Source organism: Meleagris gallopavo, chromosome 1 (assembly GCF_905368555.1).
Source record: "Meleagris gallopavo chromosome 1, MGAL_WU_HG_1.1, whole genome shotgun sequence".
Classification (NCBI taxonomy): Eukaryota; Metazoa; Chordata; class Aves; order Galliformes; family Phasianidae; genus Meleagris; species Meleagris gallopavo.
Window position 1 is genome coordinate 126,457,520 of NC_139404.1, and position 23,765 is coordinate 126,481,284.

The 23,765-nt window shown below is 43.5% G+C and overlaps 1 protein-coding gene across 1 annotated transcript in view; it reads left to right on the forward strand.

Annotated features, from left to right (window-relative positions):
- Nucleotides 1-3,171: 3,171 nt before the first annotated feature.
- Nucleotides 3,172-23,765, forward strand: part of DHRSX (dehydrogenase/reductase X-linked) — a 205,852-nt gene continuing 185,258 nt past the window's right edge. The window contains exon 1 of the mRNA XM_085213011.1: nucleotides 3,172-3,334. The gene's annotated coding sequence lies outside the window, so the exon portion shown is untranslated. The remainder of the gene's footprint in view (nucleotides 3,335-23,765) is intronic.

Consider the following 23,765-nt stretch of genomic DNA (forward strand, 5'->3'; position numbering starts at 1 on the left):
GCTCTGTTCATAGCCAATTACTCTTCTTTTTTTTTTTTTTTTATTTCCCCACAAATTTCTTGTAAGCAGTCAAAATTCAAGTTTTGTTGAAATCAACAATAAAAATTCTGAAGCAAAAAGTACCAATATATCTACTTATTTAGCCAATAAACAGAGGTAGGCTAAACTAGTATGCACTGATCCCTGTGCAGCAGTGCCAGGCAGGTGGCCATAAACAGTTTAGCTCATTGGCAATTGCCTGCAGTGTGACCAACACATGGCAGTCCTTGGTGCAGACATTCAGGAGCACTGGCCGAGGGCATTCACCGAGTATCCTGGGCATGGTCCTGGTACCTGTTCTCCAATGAACTGTTCTGCTAGTTTCAAAATCATTTTAATAAAACAATATATACATTCTTATTTTTTTGCTTTCTAAAATTCCTGTGAAACCATTGAAAGCTGAGCATGCAGTGAAAGACTGTACATAGAAATTATCAGTTTCTGTTGGATGTTCTTGACAGGAATCTCCTTCAGCTAACACTGAGATGTATGAACTATGAGCCTTTCACTGATACCCTGAAGTTGTAGGCAAAGGCCACTGTCCTAAAAAGGAAAGGGATTAGGCTGGCTAGATGTTTGGTTGGTAAAGGAATTGAAAAACATAATTTATTTCACCAGACCTCTGCCTGAGCTGCCCGTTTTCACTGCAGAGAGACACAGGATGGATTCATTTTGTTTCTGTTCTCAGGCAATGGTAAGAGGATTGTCTCTGTTAAATAGCCTTGGCTTTTGTTACACCAAGTGTCCTCCACTAGCAGAGAACCCTGGTTGTTCCCCCAGCCCCAGCGACACGCTGGGTCAAACTCTGCACATTGGAGCTGCATGCATTCGGCAGAGCTTTTCACCATCAGTAGGGTTCAGGGAGGACACAACGTGGCTGACATTGGGATTACAGACCCTGGGCAGCTGGGGAGAGGTGATGGTGGACTCAGCAGGGCACTGCCTCTTCCTGCCATTTTCCTTCTCTGAGCAACCTGTTTGTCAGGGTCCATCCCGTGTGCACAATGTGTGTCCATGGGTTTTCGCACCCACTGTCTGTGAGCATTCTTCACTGCAGAGGCATCACTGCTGTAGCACATTTTTAAAGAGAACTGAAGAAAACAAAAACTACATGTACTTGTATTCCTCTTTAATTTAATATCATCTTACAAGGTGGAAATTAAAATGATTTTTCTGTCACTGTTATCTCTCTTCACTTGGCAATGATCGATTTCCTTCCCCTCTACTGCTTACTAATAAGACATCTGAAAACTGAAATGGTTTTTGTGTTTACTTCCCTGTTTAAATCAGCTTCCCCAGCTAAGGACAGCCTTGGCACTACATCTGCTCTGCAACTTGTGATTTCTGCGTTGGCTCCAGCCCCACGCTGACAGAACGTCAGACACAGAGAGGTATATATTTTTAATTACTCGGGGATGCCCTTGTGATTAAGTACATGCAAATTAACTAACCGCAGTTCAAAACCTGCTCCTAGCAGCACTCACATGTTACACACACACATTTCAGGCACCAATTCTCACCTCTTGAGGCTGACACGTGGAGGGATGGTGGCAAGTGAGAATTACACCTCTCTACAAATGGAATGCTAATGTCCAGGGAAAGGAATAGACAAAATTCAGCATTGCTGATGTCTGAAAAAATCTGGTGCTTGCTTCCAGAAATCTGCAATCCTTCGCAGTGGTGGAGGTATGTCAATGAGCACAGCTGCTGTCTAGGGTCTGGGCACCTGGTATCTCCTTCCTGAATGCGTTTTGTGTCTTCTTAGAAGCGCCCCTGCTGAAATCTCTGTGTTCAGCATTAGTTTTTTTTCTCTGGGATCTTCACACCCGCAAGACCTACACAGTGCTGTCCTTACTCCTTTTCTCTCAAACTTCACTGTCCTTCGCTTACCCTGTTTCTATGAGAGGAAGTTTTGGTTTTTCCTTCTCCATCTTGGCAAAGCTGCTCTTGCTCTTCTCAGAAAGACAACACCTTAAGGTTTCTTTTAGCCCTATCCTAAACAGTTTCACGATCTTCAAAATAATCTTTGTAGCAACACAACCTCACCCACAACTGGGCTGCACTTGGCTCCTTCCCGAATGGAGACCCTGTGGGTGGACACCACACCACGGCCGGGTCCCGGCCCTGGGCAGAGGAACATCCGGCACCGCAGGGACGGGGCTGCGAGGCACCGGGGCCGCTGTGGGGAGAGGCGTTCGGGCGGCGGTGCTCCGTCCCCCCGCCACCTGCCTGCCCCATTTGTGCCACGGGCACTCGAGGCCGCGGAGCCGCGCCGAGCTTCTCGGCAGCGCTGCGGTGACCCGCACCGACCCGCACCTATACAAGAGAACACTTCGGCTTCATCGGGGATTTCGGGGGTGTCCTTCCCCCTCGGGGCTCGGGGGGCGGCGGGGCGGTCCCGTTCTTCGCACCTCCCGCAAGGACAACCGCAGCGCGCGGCGGGCGGGGAGGAGGCGGAGGAGGGGGCGGCTGCGGCGAGGGGAGGGGAAACCTCCGCGCCCGCCGCGTCCCACTCGCCGCCCGCCGCCCGCGCCGCAGCTCGGCCGTGCCCGCAGCTCCCGGCCCCGCTCGGCTCCCCCCGGGCCGGGGCAGGCGGCGGACCCCGCCGCGTCCCGCCCGCAACTTTCGCCCCCGCCGATGGCTCTGGGCGGGGGCCCTGAGGGCTGCCCGTCGCCCCGCTCCCGGCCCCCATGGGCCGCCCCCGCGCCTAACTTCGCCCCCGCCGCCGCCGCCCCGGGGCGGGCCTGAAGCCGCGGCGGGGCCGCGGGCCCATGGCCGGCCGCGCGCCGCCCCGTCCCGCCCGCCGCGGAGCCGCCCGAGCGCCGGCGCGGGGGCGCTGAGGGAGGCGGCCCCCCGCTCGCCCCTGCCCGGGTCGCCGGCGGCGGCGGGGCCGCGGGATCCGTCCGCGCTCGCTGCCCCCGCGCAGCGCCCGAGCGCTCTCTCCTCCTCCCGCTCCCGCTCTTCCTCCTCCTCCTCCTCCTCGTCCTCGGCGGCGGCGGCGGCGGCGGCCCGCGGGTGACATGCAGTCCCTCATCTCTCCGGTGACCAAGGCTATCCTGGTGGCTCTGTTCATCTTCGCCATCCTGCTGATCCTCTACGTGATCCTCTGGTACATCTGCCGCGATGTGGATTGCGACCACGGGATCTGAGCGGCGGCGCGGGGCCAGCGCTTAGGAGCGGCCGGAATCACCCCCGCGGGGCCGGGAAGGAGAGGAGAGGGAGAGGAGGCGACCGCCGAGCGCGGCCGCACCGCCGCACCGCCCCGCGCCTGACCTTCAGAGACCAGGGTGACCCGGTGAGTGCCCGCCGCCCGGCAGCGCGTCGCGAGCGGATCGGGAACCGTCCCGGCGGCGCGGGGTCCGCGGTGCGGTGCCGGAGGAGAGGAGCGGGGCGGGAGCGGCGCCGGCGGTGCGGCCCCGCATTGGTATGCAAAGGTGAGCGCGGGGCGGGGAAGGCGGCGCGGTGCCGGTGCGGGGCAGCGCGGGGACGGAGGGGAAGGGGATGTCGGTGAGCGGCGGCAGCGGCGGGAGGCGGGCGGAGAGGACGAGTTGCTCGTGCCTTCCCCGCGGCACGTGTGCACGGAGGTCTGCCGGCGTGCGTGGAGCCCACCGCTGTGCTGTCCGTGCGGTGCGCGCTGCCCAGAGACTGCGGGAGTGGGGCTGGCGGTGCGCAGCTGGTGAGCGCGTACGTGCCGCTGTGCCGGGACGGCTCGGAGCGGCCGCTGCCCGGCTGTGCGCCCACCTGAAGGCGTTTGCGGCTCGGTGTTACCGCCGTTGCCGTCAGGCTGCGTTTGCCGCGGTGTGCTAAGGCGGAGAGACATCGACGCTTTGCGTTTAAAGCAAACCTGCTGAAGGCAGGATGGTCCTGAGCGCGCGGTGCCGATGCTCCCGCCCTTGGAGAGCGGCTGTCTGGAGCGCGGCGAACTCCGTCCGCACGCACATCCCTGTGGGGACGCGTTCCGGTTCCACTGATGTGTGTGCGCAGCAGGAACGGGAGGAAATCGCGGTTGGTTTTAAAGGGGAGAGCTAGGGAAGTGTGAGGTGCGACAGCGCGGTTTGAGATGGTTTGACATTGAGGGGCTGTGGCTGAGCTCTCGACTCTGCAACCGGGGCTCTGCCGGGCTGGCAGCTGCTGGGAAGAGGGCTAGCCTCCCGCTGGGCTTCTGCTCAGCCCGTATGTGACCCGGCCTGATGGGTCGTGGCATTGCTGCCAACGCGCCTCAGCTGTGTGATTGTGGCAGCAGTGACAGCGTCATTCCCTCACCCTGCACCTCCAGCAGCAGTGCAGTTGTGTGCAGCTCTCTGCGTGCCCCAGAATGCCGGGTCCAGCAGTGCTGAGCAGCAGGCGACGGAAGGACAGGAGCAGACAGCCAAATGGGCATCGCTCCCTTTTCTGTATGCTTTGGACTATGTGAAAGTAAAGCAGCCCCATCATCCCCTTTTTTTTGCTGTTTTTGCAGCCTCACCAGTCAGTAAACTTGTTTGCACCTGAGTTGCAAAAACCTTTTCACACCCCGACACGCCAGGTGGTGTCACATGCTGCCTTCCCCAGCAACAGAGCACTCTGTGTGCACGTCCCTGGGCAGAGGATTGCAGCAGCATCATGACAGGGGCTTCACCCGTCATGTCAATTATTGGAAAGGAGCTTTGGAGATGTTGCCTGCAGAACTGGGTGGGACGTGGCAAACTAAAAAGGTTTTTAAGAAACTTCAAATATTGATGGATACGTGTGTGTGTGTGTGTATGTTGAAGTGTCATCGGTGCCAATACAACCAAACCTATTTTATAGTCCTGGTGTCCTAACTAACATAAAAAAGCTCACTATGTGCGGAGATGTGAAATGGTCCCTCGGTTATTGTCCAACCCTTAGCGTTTCCAGCTGGCTCATTATTATTTTAAGCATAGTCTCTAGGAGATGTGATACAGAAAATAATTCCTTTAACAGCTTTTATTCTAAATAAAGCAAATATATATGTGCTTATATATAAATATGTATATATTGTTTTATATAAACACTAAAGGGTGTTTTTTCAGCTTAGCACAACAGAAAAATAAGCAAAGCAATAGTGAGTGGTATTGCATTTTTTCTGTAGTTGAAGTCACAGATTCACCAGCTTTGGGTGGGTGCTGTGTATGTGCACTGTTATGTATTAACGGATGAAAATCTTACAAATGCAAAACCCCCCTTCCCACTGCTGTGACGCCTGGTATAAAGGAGTGAGATCCTGGCCTCGCTGGGTTCGGTGTGGAAGTCTGGAGTTGGTTTCAGTGGAGCCGAAAAAGCACTGATGGATTTGCACGTGAGGTTGAAGCAGCAGGAAGCAGCTCAAGTTGATAGAACAGTTAAAACAGTAATCAATGGCAAATCGGTTACAATGGAGTACCTAAAAATGATATTTTTGTACTTATTTTCTTGCTCAGAAGTTTAGACAGTTTTATTTCTATGCAGTTTTATTATGTGCCTCTGCCACAACTCGATGATTTTCCCGATTGCTCTCTCCTAGCACGTCCCAGTGTTTCAGAGGTGATATCTAAAATAGCTGGCACAGAGCTACACGCTAGCAGCAGGATCACCCGTGGGTGTTATCCATCAGAATGTGGGCTGCAGTGTTGTGAGTGGTACCTCTGTTCAAGGCAAGGACAACTTGTTATCATGGTCCTACCTGGGCCATGAGAAATCATTACCACACTGCAAACATCAGCAGTGCAGTAGGCTGAGTAAGTGTTACCGTTCTCTAAGCAGTGTAATAGGCTGTGCAGGCACTGTATGAAGGATATTTAAAAGCTTTGCCTCTTTGCATGAAAAATGCTGTGAATGAGTTACTACTGCTTCATCCTCAGAAGCGCAACGGATGATACAAGGTAAATCCTTACTGTGAGGCACTGTGCTGCAGTGTGGTCCCAGCAGGCAGAATACACCTGACTGGAGCATGCCACTTACTTCCTGGTAAGTCACACTTCATTCAGTCCCTGTTCAGGCAAATTCCCAGACACTTCATTGAATATTTTCTGCGTGTGGCATGTAAGCATATGTTCATGGACAATGAACATCTCAGATTTGCTAATTTTCTTGTTCCCTCCATATAAAAAGGGGTAAAAGGGTCAGAGTCGTTGTGTGCCCTCTCTGCACGTTACACTGCTTCCTAAAAATGGCTTGAAACATGCGCTGTTGGTCACCCACCCCATGTAAGAGGCTCTCTTCAGATCCTGGGCAGGGCAGTGCTGTGCTGGTCATCCCCATATCCCGCATGGCTGTCTCCTCTCCAGGTGAGCAGAGCTGCCCCCAGGACACATCATTTCACCTGCACGGTGCCCGCCCTGCTTACTGTAGGCCTCTGAAAGGAGGGTTTCAGAAGGTTCCAAAGGGTTTCTGGAGCTCTGTGCAGGTCTGAAGCAGGATGGTCTTGTGGTGATTCCTCATGGCTGTCAGATCTGGGAGATCTGGGAGATCTGGGCAATAGAGAATTAACTATGTCATGTTTATCACATAGTGAAACTAGAATGGCCGTAAGTGGTAAATTTGGGGGCTGTGTCACTGTAACAAGTGTATTAAACCTGGAGCATGAGAAGGCTGTGTTGCTTCTTCCTTTGTTGTTGTAATGATGGCCTGGCATTGGCAGTGTTAATGCTGGTGTTGCTACAGGATGTTCTAAAGCACCAAACCATGCGGTCTTCACTTAAGATCCATACCCATGTGCTGACATGACGCATTGGTGATGTGCCACCAGGCGCTGGCCTACCATGGCACTGCCAACAGGGCGCAGCTCACTATTACACCATACAGAGAAGTCACCCTGCCATTTCTCAGCAGATGGCTTCCCCTCCCGCCCCTCCCAGTCCCTAATTTTCCTTTGCTCCATAAGGGTTTTCTGCTTTTTCTTCTCATCTGTAATCTTGACTGTGACTATTTAGCACATAACGCGGTTTGTAGACAAACTGCACAGATTGATTTTCCTGAAGTGGGCTGACAAAGTGATGGGTGTATTGGAAAGCAGCACACACTTGGTTATTTGTTGTTCTGCATTAAGCTGGCTTCTCAAGTAAATAGCCTTTAGAATAACCTTTCTTATTTTAATGTACTGCTTTTAATGTGTGTGCTTGATATGGTGCATATGGTTCAGCTGCACTACGGTGTCTGCTCTTGTTAAAGGCACTCCGACGGCTTTCAAAATTTTATCCAAATGAGGAAATTTGAGTTTCTTCTTGGAGAGGTTCACAGCATTGGCTGCTGCTGAGAATTGTGCTCTCCTTTTGGATGTTTTGATGCACCGCTCTTGAATATTAAAGATTCTTACCGGCGATTTCCCGAGTCACGGTTAAATTAAATCATCTCTAAAGGATACCAATAAGGTGACATTCAGAGTTCCTTTGTAGCACATACAATGAATGTGGATTATGACCGAGAAAAATATGTGAAAAAAATTGATTGTGATTGATGAAGAAAGAGAAGAGAATGGGAAAATAAAGATGGAAGAATATTATATGAAGTTGGAAGAAGGAATCCAGAGCATTCAAATTTTAAAATGTGAATCTGACGTGGAGTCAAATGCTAAGCTCACAGGACAGAAATTGCCACTTTTCCTTATAGAAAGTGTATATATGCATATGTATACACGTGTATGAGTATAGTATGTGTACATACATACGTACAATATAAATGATTGAATTAGAAACATGCATCTCTAGAAAAAGCTGAGAATCCTGGTTTATTTTATTCCTTCAGCCTTGAAACCTGGCTCCATTATTGCCCAATGCACATTAACTTGCAAATCAGATCATGTTGAAGATGCTTTCCTGAGGACTTTGGGATAAAGCATGATTGATATTGTACACCAATATTATAAATGAACCACTTTTATATAGAGAATGCATGCACTCTATTCACATTGAAAAAAAAAAAAAAAAGGGTCCAGACTGTATGTGCTGGAAGAAATACATTAATAACAAATGGATTTTATGTCTCTTTTTTTAAACTGACCTCCAAGAGACAAAGCATTTATATACTAGGGACGAAGTCTATTAGGTAATTAACCTATTATGACCAATGTATATATATGAGAAAAGAATGTTTCAGACAGAAAATAGCAGAATTGTGGGGTTTTTTTTTGACTGAAAACGGTAATAGCCAAGACATTCTTCCAAAAGTACAAGCTTCACTTGTACATGTTTTGTACTTTTGTCTTTGAGAGCAAAGCAAGATATAAAGCCCCTGAAGTTACAGGTGCTTGAAGTTACACGTGAAACCTGCTGCATGATTATGAAGCTTCATGAGTATGCTACTGTATAAACCTTGCCTGAGAGAATGTTTGCGTTTGAGTCGAACAAGGAAATACATGTGCTAAGGGCAGAGGAGCAAAGCCTTTTGTATGAACAGCCTCTTCTACATTGATTGCACATTTGGAGTAAGCTTGGGCAGATGAAGAAAATTTTACTTGATATTATGTACACATTTCAGTGGTTGGTTGCATGTGCTGTGAGCCCTGTTTAGTCAATACCCAACAAACTGGTCATTATACCTACAGCAGTAATTAAGCTAGGTCTTTGTTAAGTGGAGTGCTTGTGCAAAATACACATGACACAGTTAGCTAAGTGGTAAGACATGCTTATTTCAGTGACTGTACTTCTGAAGATAACATACTAGCATCACGATCCTTTTGAGATAACGTATGTATAACTGGAATTAAAACTAAGTTTACAGTCAGTTTGCATTCTACAGCTTGCTTTTATTTTGGTACTGTAATACCATTCCAGAAAGCTTGATAAGGACTATTACTAAAAGTGAGTTTAATGAGGTCTTGGTATCAAGGAAGATGAAAGGGAAGACAGTGTGTGCACACAAAAAGACACTCATATGATTCTAGTAACTGACATGACCTAATTGAGCTGTGATAGGAGTTAGGGCCTAAGGAATATGCATTTGTTCACTGACATGATGAAGCAGCATCAACCTCTGCCCTCAGGCCAACATATCCTGAGTTTTCACCATAGTTTGAGGATTATGGTAAGATAGAATTTATAGGATTTGTGTGAGTCTGAGCATTTCCAGGCTTTCAGTGAGTTGAAGCAGAATGTGTGTAGAGCATTACAAGGCCATCTCAGAGCATTCCCTTAAATTCTTATGAGACCTCCTAACCTCTTCCAGGGAACTAATCTGACTCTGGGAAGCAAGCAGCAGTACTGACAGTAAGAATAATAAGCTCTGTTTTACACCAAGGCTTTTTGTGTAACATCCAGAGTATTCCAGATCTGTCATCCACATTTTACATATGGAGAAAGAAAGCTGTGGGAGGATCCAATAACTTAAAAACTACTTAACAATTCAGTGACAATATATAAGGTAGTCTTCAGCATTTTGTTTTTCTCCACTATGCAGCACTCATTAGAGTGCATCTACACTACTGCATCCAGTTTTGGGACCCCCAGCACAGGACAGCCAAAGACAGACTGGTAGGAGCTCAGCGGATGGCCAGAAGGTGTTGGGGTCTGGAGCACCCACCCCTTGAGGAGCAGTGGGGGAACTGGGCTGTCATCCTGCAGCTTTGGGGTCACCTGCTAGTATTGGCCTGTCAGTGTCACCAAGGAGATGGGGCTGGATCCTTCACAGTGGTGCATGGTGAGAGGAGAAAGGACAGTGATCATAAATTGAAGCAAGTATGGTTTGGTCTGGTTCCCTATGAGTGCTGTCAGTGTTGTGATTTAACACGGCTGGTGGCTGAGTACCACTCAGTTGATATCACTCACTTCCTCCCTTCCCAGTGGGATGGGGGGAGAGAATCAGGGAAAAAAAAAAAAAAAAAAAAAGTAGAACTCGTGAATCGAGAGAAAACTATTTACTAAGACTGTGAAAAGGAAAAGGATAATAGTTATGACCATATATATATTTATATACATGAATGTATATAGCAAGTGATGCACATGCTCACCACCCTACAAGTGATGCCCAGCTGGTCCCTTGAGCAGTGGAAGAAAGAGAGATGAACACCCACCCCCTTAAAAACTCCTGCTCAATGTCATATGGTGTGGAACATCCCTTTTGTCAGTTTAACTCAGCTGTCCTAACTCTGCTCCTGTCCCAGTTGAAACTGAGACAGTTGGCCAAATAGCCCACAGAAGTTGTGTGGTCTCTGTTCTTCGATGTTTTCAAAACTCCCTGATCAATATGGCCTGGCCTCAAAGCTGAATCTGCTGGTAAGAGTGGACTGGAGACCTTCTGAGGTTCCTTCCAACTTGAATTATCCCATGATTATGAGACCCTATGAGCTACGTACTCTTGAGAGTCTTCTACTTGAATGAGTAGTGGCCTGCTTGTTGTAATGTACTCTCTCCTTTAACTTTTAGCATTGTCAGCTAGGTGAAACAAGAATATGGAGGCCCAGAACTCTGACTGGGTCAGGCTGGGGAGCCATTCACCATAGTCCAGGCTACCCTTACATTTTATACCATCCTGCAGTTCATAGCTGGTAGCCCAATACACAACACTTCTGGGGCGTGTTGTGGTCAGGAGACGACATGGTGCACAGCAGTGCAGCACCAGGGCAGCGACCACTGTGTTGATGTATGCATGGAGAACGAAGCCCTCTCATGTCATAGCAGCCTGAAGGCTGAAGACTAAAATCACAGTGTACTTAGAGTCTAATTCTTACACCTCTGTGGGGACTCTAGCACATTCTAGGAACTGGAAATTAATTCAGTTACATTGATCTGACTATAATATAATCATGCTGAGCATACTCTTGTGCAATATAATGTTTTCTGTAATCCTGTCCAGTTTCTATCTTTGTGTTCTTCATTTGCCCAAAGCAAGTTCTGGTAACTGTAAGGTCCATACAGGTAGGTGGTACAGTAGGATTTTCATGTACTGCCTAGCTTGAATGTGAACTGCTTTGAAGAGAAAAAAAATCCCATGGAGACTGCCAGCTTCAACATCAAACCTACCATCTCATGCCCAGGCTACTTGCAGTTTATATTTAGATACCGAAGGGAATATGAACTGGGCAGAAAGCTACTTAATGCAAAAGGTCATTGTATTTTTTTTTTTTTTCCCAGGTAGAGAAAACCTTCTTTGTAGTGCTCTGCATTTTTCTCTTACTGTTTCTTGCCATACTGAATCCTGGTTCGACCTGGTGAGAACAGGGAATTTCCACAAGACACTAACGGTGCAGAATGGCTGAGGTTGGCAGGGGTCTCTGGGCCCCTCTGGTTCAACCCCTGCTCAAGCAGAGCCATCTAGCCCAGGGCCATGTTCAGGAGGCTTTTAAAGGTTTTTAAACTTAATTCTGACATTTCTGTGTGTACCAAACTTTATTCCAAAATTATAAGACAAAGCTATCCAGAGTAATTGTTTTCAATGCAAATCCAAAGCAGATGAGAGCTGCAGTGTATATTTTGTCAGAGATTTCAACTTTGATTTTCTCACGTTAGGAGACAGACTGCCATCCTCCCATTAAACTCACGAAAAGTGATATTTGTGTAATTCAGTTGATTTTTTTTTTATTTGAAGATATGTCAATATGAAAAACATTTTGAGCCTCAGAAAATAAAAGACTCTTACATAGTTGAATATGTAAGCTGTTATATTGGATATTTCTGAATTGACTTTAATTTTTCTTTCATGTGGCTAACAAGCCTGGAGAGCTTTTAAATTGAAGGTAGAAGAGAAGAAAAACCTGGCTTTTTAGGTGAGTGCATGAAAGGTGCATGTGTTCTGCTAACTAAATTATGAATGAAGCAGCGAGATCCTGTATTGTATATTAAATTCACATGAAAATTCTCTTTAAAAAGTAGGAAGGTGAGTGAGCTGGGTATACATGGTGTATCTAATGTATTTATTCAAGAATTTTTGTGAACATACTGTCCTTAGGAATTAAATGTTTGACTGTTCTTGTCCCAGAAAGAAGACTGAAACTAAGTCCATTTGATGTGAGTCTGTGTGTTAGAGCTGATAGGAGTTCCAGGGATAACAGTATGAAAGTACTATAAAATGGTATTACTGTTTTGGTACGCCAGGAGTTTCTCTTCTCACTTTACCAGTAAGGTCATTTGATAGGTACAGTGACAGAGAAGGTTGAAACAGTCTTGGAAGAAGCTGCAAATACTGTTGTGAGTCATTCTCTTTTAATCACGTAGGCAAAATCTAATGGGCACGTGGGATGATACATAAACGAAGGCAAAATTTTGCTTGCTGTGGAGGAGCTGTTCATTTGGTGCAAACATTCAGCTGATTTCTGTGGAGCAGTGCCAACTGATGTTAGCAAAGGATCTGGTTCTGAGGAGTCCTTCAGTTTGCAAACAGAAGCACACAAAGAAGTGATACAACTAGGATAACATCCAGCCATCTTTCTGGTTCTTCAGCCTATATAGTCAATTATCCTTTTTTTTTTTTAACCTAACCCTAACCCTAATCCTAACCCTAAAAACTAATGGAATTTTTTAAGAAAATGCAGTGTGTTTTATAGAATAGTTCAGTTGGAAGGGACCTACAAAGATCGAGTTCGACTACGTGATCACTTCAAAGATAACTAAAGTTGAAGTTATTTTATTGAGAGCATAGTCCAAATGCCTCTTGAACACTGATGGTCGTTGGGCATTGAGTACATCTCTAAGAAACTTGCTCTGGTGTTTGACCACCAGTTGCTCAATGTAAAGGGTTGCTAAATCAGTAAGCAGACTGCTATGCCATGAGAAAAAAATATGGCTTAGAATTGAAACATATAGCCATGTAATGCATGGCTTGTGCAGTAGATTTCATTAAAGAAAACAAAGAAAAAAAAATCAGCACTGCCAGAACCTGTTTAATATATTGACAAGGAGTCATTCCTGGATCAGTCTAATAGTATGTTATGACGTTTTTATGAATATCAGCAAGGTGAACTAAATTTATTTTACAGTTTAATCCTCTAGATAATTAAAGAAATGTTTCTTATGGTAACTTTAAAAATAGCTAAAAGTATCTTGAGATTCAGAAAGCAGAGGGCTAGCTCAGAAATACCTCAAACTGGATGGTAGCTGTGCTGTGTCATAGCAGTTTTGGAGGATAGCACTGATAGCTGGAATGAGAAATTGGTTGGTACTGTAGGATGGATGGATTGGTGGATGGATGGATGGATGGATGGATGGATGGATGGATGGATGGATGGATGGATGGATAGATGTCTCTGACAAATCCTTTGTGAACTTGAAAAACTAGGAAAAATCTGAGAATGCCAGACCTTGTGATACATTTCTCACTTGATCAACTTTGAAGCCAGAAGAGTCTGTTGGAAATATCCAAATAATTTATCAAGATGGTGTCTCTGATTAAGCAGATTTTATTCGCAATTGCAATGGTGGGCCTCCTGCAAGCAGAAGAGCACGCAGAAAACAGTGTTACATCTTTTATGCCCTATTACTCAACGCTTATGTCCTTCTCCCCTGGTTCCTCATTGGCTGAGTACATCAGGTTCACAGTCTTCCTGATGCTCAACTAAACATACGGATACTGGATATATTTTTGCTAGCTAAGCATATATCGCTAATTAGTTAACTTCTCACACTTGCTTATTCAACACTTGATCACTGATTCTGGACATCTGCTCGTCCTTGCATAGAGATAAGCTTGGAAGGAGGATAGAGGGGAGTATCTCAATGCCTGCCTGTTGCATGCCAGCCTATCCACAGAGCAAGGCAATCCAGCCTTGTAGAGGCCCTAGCCTCTTTGATGTTTGTTAAGTTTGTTTTTCTTTTGCTGAGGGTCTCTTATCCAAACAGAATAGCCATATAATATGCTTTCTAGTCCATAATACTATGCCTATACTATTTGGAACATTTAAAAACTATTGCAGTTTTGCAAACAAGAATTAATCACATATATTTCAACTATATTTCTAAAGTATGATACTAATATATATGGTATTTTTAGTTTTTCACATCAGCTATTTCTAAGGACAAGTTACAAAATACAAATACATTATGCTTTACTTCTTCAAATCAATTCACCCTTTTTAATATTGCAAATACAATCTGCTTTATCAGAGATACTGTCTTGATAAATTATTTGGATATTTCCAACAATTCTGCCCTGACAGGAGTAATCCAGTGTCTGGTGAGGAGAGGAAGTATAGAACTAGACTGTGATTTCTGGACATGCTGTATTGCACTCATCCTTTAGTAGAGGCTTGAGAACTGCACCCTGATGAATTTGTAGTGGTGTGCCTTAACAACACAGTGTGGTGAAGCAGAATGGGCATGTATCAATGTGATTCATTAATATTTTATTAAATAATACCTTCAGCTGGGTAGTAAATGTGTTTTCTGATTTGCCATCTTAAGTTCCTGTGATGTTTGCACTACTACAATAACTCTGTTTCTCTCAGAGCTAGTTCTGTGTGTGGGACAGATGTTTGAATTGTGAACTCCACTTATTTTCCTCGTAATATTTTAATTGGATAGATGCAACTCTGCATTCATAATCAGCTGGATGGTGCATACTGCTTGTTTTCAGTTCTGTCACAGTGTCTTCATTCTTCTTCATCCTAATGTAGAGCATGGCAGCCACTTAACAGCCTAATCCTGCTCCTGTTCGAGCTGGAAACCTGTGCTTGAGTTCCATTTTGACACTTAGAAAGTGGATTTTGTGCCATGATGGGGTACAAGCTGAAAAACACGAAATTACCATCACCTGTGAGTATAATGAGATAGGAGAATAAACTCTTTCAATACAGAAAATCACTGCATTTTCCATCGCTTGCTGTAATAGTAGAAGATGGCATTAGTGGCCCAGAAAACACTGTCCTTTGAATAACAGCACTTGCTTTTTTTTCTCCGTGTGTAAAAAGATGTTTTTTTTTAAATTCAAAAGCAGAATGAGATCTTACTTTTTCCAGTATTTTACTGCTTATCTTTTTACCAATAAAAATGCTTCCATTTTTTACAGCTCTGTGATATGTATTACGGTGTCATTTATACCAAAGGAATTCATTATGAGTTTAAAGAAAGGTTACACGTACGCACAAACGCATGCACATTCATTGCTGATGAACGTGTAATGGTGCTTGAAATAAAAAAGGTCACTTCCCATTTGCCCATTTCCCCTGAGCAGACCTTAATTTCCTTGTTTTGTTTAGTTTTAGTTTGTTGTGTGGGCTAGGCCAGTGACCCAGAAAGGAAGGGTTGGATCCTTTGGTTCGTAAATGCAGCTCCTGGCTTGTCTGGCAAAGTGAAGTTTGTGGCTCTTCATTACCTTTGTGGCAGCTTTTTAATGAGGATGGGGTAGGAATGGAAATAGCTTCTGTCACACATTAGGGATGCAGCTCAATTGATCTTCCCTGGTCAAAAACATAGCCTGTGCCTGTCGATCTCCTTTCAAGCAGCTTTAGGCAGGAGGTTTTCTATGCCAGGAGAGCCCCCAGCATCCACAAATGGCCACTGAAGACTTTTGTCAGGGCTGACCGACCGACAGAGCACAGTCTGTGAGCACAGCTGGAGAACTGGTGGTAAGACTGGCATTGCTCAGATGGGAACATCTCTTTGTTTGCTCTGGATCTGGACATCCTCAGCTCTTACTTTTTTTGATAGTGATGTGTATATATGCCTTTATATGCATTTTAGCATTTAATATAAACTGTAAACGATAAAACCTTATACACAGTTCTGTATAAAAAAATGAGTCTACATTCATGTTTGTACAAAAACATAAATCAGGAAATGAGGAACTATTTAAAGAAAGGAAAAAGGGAGATTTAATTAATTTTAGATCACGTATCAGATCTATCACTGAAATATTACATTATTTTGGTATGTAGTTAGGGACAAAATAAGTAAATAAAAGCAAAGAATAAACAATATTTCTGCCATTAAGAAAGCTACTATTTCGTGTCTCGTAGTGTTTGGCAAAATAGAAAAGTATTTCTATAAACATCTCACAAAAAACCAGAAGCATCCGTAGGGTTAGCAGTATTGCAGGATTTTTTTGTTTGTGTCTGAGGATGGTTTGTGCCTTTTTTCACAAAGCAAGAAGCACTGGAAAAGGGCTGGTCAATTTGTGGAGAAAATGATTGATTTTCCCATCAGTTTAAGTGCATTGATGTGGAAAGTATGATCTCACACTTCAAAAGCATTTTTAGAATGTAAACAGCAGTGGGCATTGACCAGCCTGTGTGTGTGTTTGCCAGGAGTTGGCACCCTGAAGCCAGAATACTGTAGTAGTGGGTATAGTATCACTGTAAAAATGTAAGAAAATTGTAATAACAGGAGTAATACCCAGCTTATCTGCTGTAAACATTAATAACTATGGAGTACTGTGATAGCCAGGCACCATGAAAAGGATCAGTTTTGGCACCCCTCCTGGTGACCAGGACTGAGCATCCAGTTCCCTGACTCCCAGCCCTCAGAACCACTCTGCAATAAGGTAATGTGTTGGTGATTACTGTGTTTTGATCTGAGAGTACAGTGGTAACGGGTTGTGCATCACTACACTATCATTTTATGTAATTCTCCCAACATTTATAAATAATTCAAACTTCAGGTTGGATGTGGCGCATCAAAGGTATCTTGTCACATCCCCTTGTCTTTTTACATCAAAGGAGTGCTGGAGGCAGTACTGACATGTTATAGCCATTAAATAAAACACAGCATTTTGACGTGGATGACATTAGAGAACCAGACTTTGGCATACAATAGGAAAGTTAGAACACTGCTGATAAATCTGGTTAGAGTGCTGACATCCTGAAGACAGTTGGAGAAGCGTACTGACACTGGAAACCTGTGTCAGTTTTAAAGAAGAGTAAAGGCATCTGATGACAAGATGAAAGGACATGGGTGGCTTGAGAGGCCAGGATTCTTCTTTGCAACTATCCCCCTTAAATAACAAGTCACTATTTTTAACGATGTATTACCCATGTTAGCTTATGCAGAAGGGGGAATGACCATGTTTGGTGAAATGAAGCAGCATCTCAATCTCAGACTTGAAAACCAAACCAAACTCAAAATTCAGATTGATTTTAAGATGTAAAACCAGAGTTTGAAGATCTCTTTGACCTTCAAGCTCTTTTCTTAAAGATGGGAACAGCAGATGGTGTTGCATAATGTTTAAAGTTGCATGAACAAACACATTTAGAGATGGACGTAATGCAGATAAAGTCGTGAAACACTTGGGCAGACTTCAGAAGGCAGAACTGCACAATAAATAAAGCAAGCACTCAGAAACAGTGATTGGCGATGGCATGTTGGCAAAACAAAACAAAACAAAACACAAAAAAAACAAACAAAATATTTTGTTAACAGTGACAGAAAAGGCAACGAACCTCATCTATCCTGTATGAAAGCACCTAAACTGATAATTGGCCTCTTCATGCTTAGAGAGTTGTATGCAGAAATGCCAACTTCTCTGAGCTGCTGAAGGGAGTGATGCAGATGCAGCCAATGTGCAGAAACATGGCAGTAAGTAAAAATGCAGTACTTACTGTGATAGGAGGTTCAATAGGTAACATGCAATTTAGAGAGGCTTCAATCAATCGATTAAAAATCTTGCTAGCAGAGAAATCCCATTTTCAGTGACAGCTTAAGGGATATTCAGCTTAACATATCCGGATATTATTAGTACAGCATGATGACTTTTTTAGGCATTGTAATAATTTTTGAAGCAGAGAAATGTAGATAAAAGATCGGCAGGGGTCATTATTGTAATCTATGGAAATGTACAGTGCTCCACTGCCCTCTTTTGCCCTGTACCTGGAAGAGCAGCAGTCAAAGCACAGGTACCATTTCAGCAATGGGTGTCTTGCTCTTCTCGCACTCCTAAATTTTGAGATAGGTTGGGAGCCTGTTGCAACCCATGAGTTGGACTTTGGGAATTTTCTTATTATAAAGAAAAAAATACTGCAGAATAATACTACTCTTCTTTTACATGACTGAGGGCTTTCATACCTGCAACTTTTTTACGGAATTCTTAAATGACAATGAGAATTTGATCTCAGGAGGATTTGTTCAGAAAGTATTGCGGAACAAAATATCCAGTAGGGATTCTGAAGAAGTGTAATCTAAAAAAAAAAAAAAAAAACACATCAGGGCTTGCCTTTGTGTTCTGCTGGAAAACGACACAACTTTGTTATATTGCTGCTGTCAGCTAGTTTACACAGAAGATTACCTTAGTTGTTAATTTGCTGTCAGCCTCACTTATCAGAAAAAAAATATTTAGAGAGCTTAGTCCTTGAAAATCTTGTTATTTAACAGAGTCTACTTGAGTAATTATGTTTATAGTTCTATTTCTGAACTTCACCGTTGATGATATCCTCTAGCAGTTTAAAAATATTTGTAGCTTTCCTATCATTTTGATATTGAAAATTATGTAGAAAAAGGATAACCTTGGACTTATGAAGGTGGCCTATTGTTTTGCCAATAGGTTTGTTTTTTGTTTTTGTTTTTTGCTTGTTTTTTGCATGAGCATACTGACAGTGACAACACAACTTTTAGGTTAGTTAGGGTTCCTGCAAGGTCAATAGACAAAAATAATCCGTCATGAATGAATTAATCCATCTGAAAGCAGAGTTACCTCCTGGATAAACTTGACTCTATGCATTTGTGCATTTTTACAGCTAGCACTTTTGGATTTGTTTTTCTGTCTTATGGGGAAAGCAACCTTTTATGCATCATTTTTTTGTAAAAGAAAATATATATATATATATATATATAGGAACATGGCAGAAAATATTTATGCTTGAACTTTACATTTATCCTTTAACACCATCTCAGTGGAATTTATTAAACTGTCCATTCAAAAAATACAGGATTACAGTGCCTAACTTTGGGCTCTGAGGATTTATCTGAGGAAGTATAATTTTTTTTTCCTGTTCTTGCCCGAAACTCATTTGTAACCATTGGAAATACCCACTAAAATCTATTGAAAGGATGTTTTCACAAATGAGTGAACAACAGCAGTTGAGAGGTTGATACAGTAGAATACCCACTACTTTGTTAAAGTCTGGAACAGTACAGTTGGATGGAAGAGCTCAGAAGGACTGTTGGGGTGGTAAAAGAGCACACACCACTTTAGAGAGCTGTTCTGAGGTGACAAAGCTGGAGAGGCACAGTGGACTATAAGAGTACACAGGAGTGCTGAGATGTCAGTAAATGGGACTGCTCAGCCCTCCCCTCTCCTCACTCATGTCTACATTTAGCCCAGCTCCACTGAATTTCCAGTCTGTACTTCAACATGTCTGCCTTCCTCCCACTGAGGCTCTGACAGGGAATGGGAGAAAACAAGAAGAGGCTTGAGGAGCTGTGGTGTGGGTGGACAATAAGCAGAATGAAGAAGGAGCTCTAGGGAGGCCCAGCTGGGACCAGGCCACTGGCCATGAACAGGCAACCGTTGCAGCAAGGCCTCCTGATTGATACGTGACATCTTCCTCCCTCCTGACAGCTTTATGATAACAAATATGGTAAGCATGGTGGGGCCTCTTCTGGACACCTTGCAGCATGGGGTGCAGGCCAGAAGCCTTCATAGTGTGCTCCAGACATCATTTACTAGGGATACTGGTCACAAAATTACAGCTGTCTTTCAGCAGTCACAGATTTTTCCAAAAACTTCAGCTGTGTTTCAAGCTCTAAATAGCTTAGAACTACTGAAGAATGTTGCTTAGGACTGAAGCTACGAAAGTGATTTTCCCGTGTTTTGTAGGTTTTTCTTTTTTGCTGTATGAAGCAGTCATTGATGTTCTACAGAAATGTCATCTTTAAACTCTGTCTCATGATGACATTTCTGCAGCTTGTATACCAGCAACTGAAGCCCCTCATCACGGTTATCTTAGGAGATGTTTGATGGCTGCTCTCTATCTAGTAGCATCCTACATTCGATAATATATTTAACTTGAGGAATGCATGTGGAGAAGTAGCTGTAAAAATCTAATTTAATTAAGATTAGTATCAGGGAAGTATTATAATTTTAATATTTTTGTTCTTATAATTTGAGAATTTCTATTTTCACAGATACAGATAACTGTAATTCTTTTCTTTATGAGTCTGTAGCTGTAATTTACAAAGCATTTGGATATTTGCCAACAACTCACATTAGCTGAAGGTTTTCCTCTGATTTTTTTCATTATGCTCTACAGTTTCTCTTTCAGTTATCAAATAACATATTTCAGTGATTTTTTTTTTTTTTTTTTCACCGAGTGTGGCCAAATACTAGAGACAAAGAAGTGCCTTTTGGATTACTGTTATTCCACCAAATGACTTTTTATTTTAGCTTCTTACAGATGTACAATATTCTGTGGGTGCAGCTGTGAAAAGATGAAGTGGGCAGTAGTCACGCACATCTCATTGAACTTCAAAGGAAACTAATGCCAAACAATGTCAAGATGCTTTAGGCATCCCAGTGCATCAGGCAGAAAAAGAACAGTGATGGACAGCAAATTACTGAGGATTTAAAAGTAATTTTTATACGGTCCAGCAGAAAGAGGAAAGAAGTAGGGTGATTTAGTAATAAGAGAATTGAGTAATGATTATATTAAGTTATCTTAGTATAAAAAATAGTAAGTTATCTTAAGGCCCAAATAGTTTGTATGTCAGAATCCAAGTCTGATCCCCTAATTCATTTTAAAAGGTTGTAAGCAGTTGGGAAACAGGTGCAGAGGAATGCCTGTGTAGCTAGCTGAAGAGCTGACGAAAAAAACTGATAAACAAGAAAGATTTAGTGGAGAAAGGATTCAGTTCTTTAAAAAAATAAGGATCTCACCTTAATCATCTACTCAGTTAGTCACATGTTTAGCTGTGGTAGAAAGGGATGTCCTTGAATACCTGAAGTATGAAGGAATGATGATTAGCACACATAGGAATTTACAAAAAAATAAAATCATGACAAATAATGCAATCACATTTTTCTGAGGATATCACAAAATATTACTAGAGATTAAGTCTATCTAGAGTATAAAAAACACTTGATACTGCGCATCACAAAACATGTTGCAGAAAAGATAGGATTCAGAACAGCAGACACTTGTACCAGCACTGACAAGCAGCTTACTGGAGGCCTGTATAAAGATGTGACAGGTGTTAGAAAAGGGACAGGCACATTTTCGGTGAAATATCTGAAGAGAAATTACGGAGCATACTTTGTGTAATGTATCGTAGGTGTCCTGCTTTGATTATAGATTCTTCTGGACATGAACCTACTTGTTCTCGTATCTTCTTGGTCTGTGGTAGACTTTGTTGCCTGCATAGTAGTAATAAAAAATGATTAAAACAATGAGGATATATTTTGCAAATTTGTCTCTCCCTATTTGCAAGTCCGATTTTGTAGCGTTTAATTTTGTTTCATCTCTAATTTTAATGTTCAGAGTATTCTTCCAATGGATCTCTGATGTGAGATTCATAAAGACTGTGTTTAGGAAGGCCACTCTTCCCAAGATCTATTTTGAATGAAAATAGGAGGTTTCTATTCATCATCTAATTTATCTACTTTGGGTCACCATCCAGAAAAGTCTGCCACTCTCCAGCAGCTAAGCAGCTTGGAGATGTAACTTTTAGGCTAATCAAAGTCAGTTAAATGAGTCCAAGACTTGATGAAGTAAGTTAAAACCTTCTCAGATTAAATCTGATTGAGCTTTGGGTAAATGTGACACAGTTCTGCAACACTGAGATAACTCACAGGGGCTGAGTTCTATGAAATGGTCTGAATTTAACATCAAAAGGAGGAGCTTACCTGTTATTCTTCGGAGAAATATGTGAGGACACAACTTTTTATGCCCTACGTCCATTAGCAGAACTGATAGGAAAACTTCAGCTGCTTTTAAATGCAGAGTTGTCAACTGAAGTTCAAGCAGAGTGGAAATAAATATTTCCAGGCAATCAATATCTCAAGCTGGTGTAGTAGATTGGACTCTGGCAGAAGTGAAAACTATCCTCCATAGTATTCTGTGAAGCAGTCAGAAAGCCAGGTTTTTCACAGTGTCTACTGCAGTTATCATCCTTTGGCACTGATGAAAAATGCAAAGTGGAAAGATGCAGTGCCTGAGCTGTGACTGTATTAGATAGCCGTTTTGCATCAGTGGTTGCTTGGTGATTAAATAAAATAAAAAGGCAAGCATAATCAAGTGTCTCCTACCTTCAGCGGAATGTGTCAATAACAGCATCTCTGCAGAGGTTGCAAGTGATAAGAGCACGGAATGACTTGGGAACACAAAATAATAATGACAACATCACCGCATGACTAGACAAACAAAAAAGATCCCTAGGGAGCCCACTTGTCCACAGGACTTTAATATCAACCCCAGAAAAGTCACAATCATCAACATTACTTGCTGATAAGACAGCTGTCTGGCACAGAGAAAACTAAAGATTTTTGAATATCAGCTTGTACAAATGATGTTACATGAGCCCAGAACAGAAAGACAAAAATGCTTAGAATAACTGTGACTGCTATGGGGACCGTCACCAAAGCCTCCAGGACTTGGGCTTTATAAATCAGTGTCCAGAGTTTTAGAAAGGCTGTTTTTTGAAGACATTGATAAGATCATGACATTGTCCTTGTACCCACGTATCTGTCTGCACTGGAGGTTTCTTGGCCAAGTATACTCTATCCTGTCTGTGTAGTAAGAACAAAAACTGCAAAGGACTCGACAACATAAATTTTAATATTAAATGTGTAAACTAACTATAAGGTGAAAGTATGCTTGGCCTTAAAGTAAAAGTATGTTAAACAGGTCATCTGCCTCGAAGGATATGAATAACACAGAGGAGGAAAAGGCTTTTCAGACTCTTCTCAAGGGATAAAACATTTAGCAATTGAAACACCATTGCAAGTGTCTGTAGAGGGCATGGAGCAAGCTTCCTGTTGCACATTGCATAGCCCCAAAAAGGTCAGCAGAAGACTGTCGGGAGCTGGGCATGGGTATGAGAGCACGGCACATACTTTTTGCCTCCTTATTTCTGAAATAAAAATTCACACAAAGAATGATGATGCTTTAACACGGGATGCACTAAGCAAGCCAACAGCTAAGTTCTCCCTACCTGCTGTTAGTTTGTTTCTCTAATGCACAGGGTAGATGGCAGCTAATCCTGTTGCATTGAAATGAAGACTTACTCAGTCTGATGTTCAGATGATGGTGAAGAGTGGGCTCTCATTACAACAGACATCCAGCTTCCATTGGGTTTTGGCCGCCCAGTCAAGCCAGCTGCTGCAGGGAAGCACAGGGAGGGCGAGAGGAGCAGGTGCCCGACAGAGCCTCCAGAGGGAGATGCTGCCCTGCAGAAAGGCTGCCCTCCTCAGGAACACACCTGGGGACACCGAACCTCTGTGCTCCCCTCAATGTGGTCAGCGAGGTCCTATCTTTAGGGATATGGCTTCGGCAGACTGCCGAGGTCTAGGCATGAGCAAATGCCGCTTTGAATGATGGCTCTGGCCACAAAAAGCAAAAACACTTTAAAGTGGCACTTCTTTGAAGTAGCTGAACATCTGGATACGACTGGTAATCAAGACAAGACAGTGTATGGGTTCCCTCTGCAAAGAGGATCTCTGCAGCATGGTGTGGGGTATGCCCAGCTCTGCCTATTGTGGTGGCCTACTGAGGAGCACCTGCTCTCTGAGGAATACCGTGTATTTTTTGGGATTGTGTCATTGAGAACCTTTGCAGTGGAGCATATGTCTGCTATTCTTTATGTTTTCCTCAGGTATGAGCTGTTTACTGAAGTTCTGCTCAGAAGCAGGAATATCATTGCCTACTCGGTCATTTGACAAAATGCTGAAAATCCCACCAT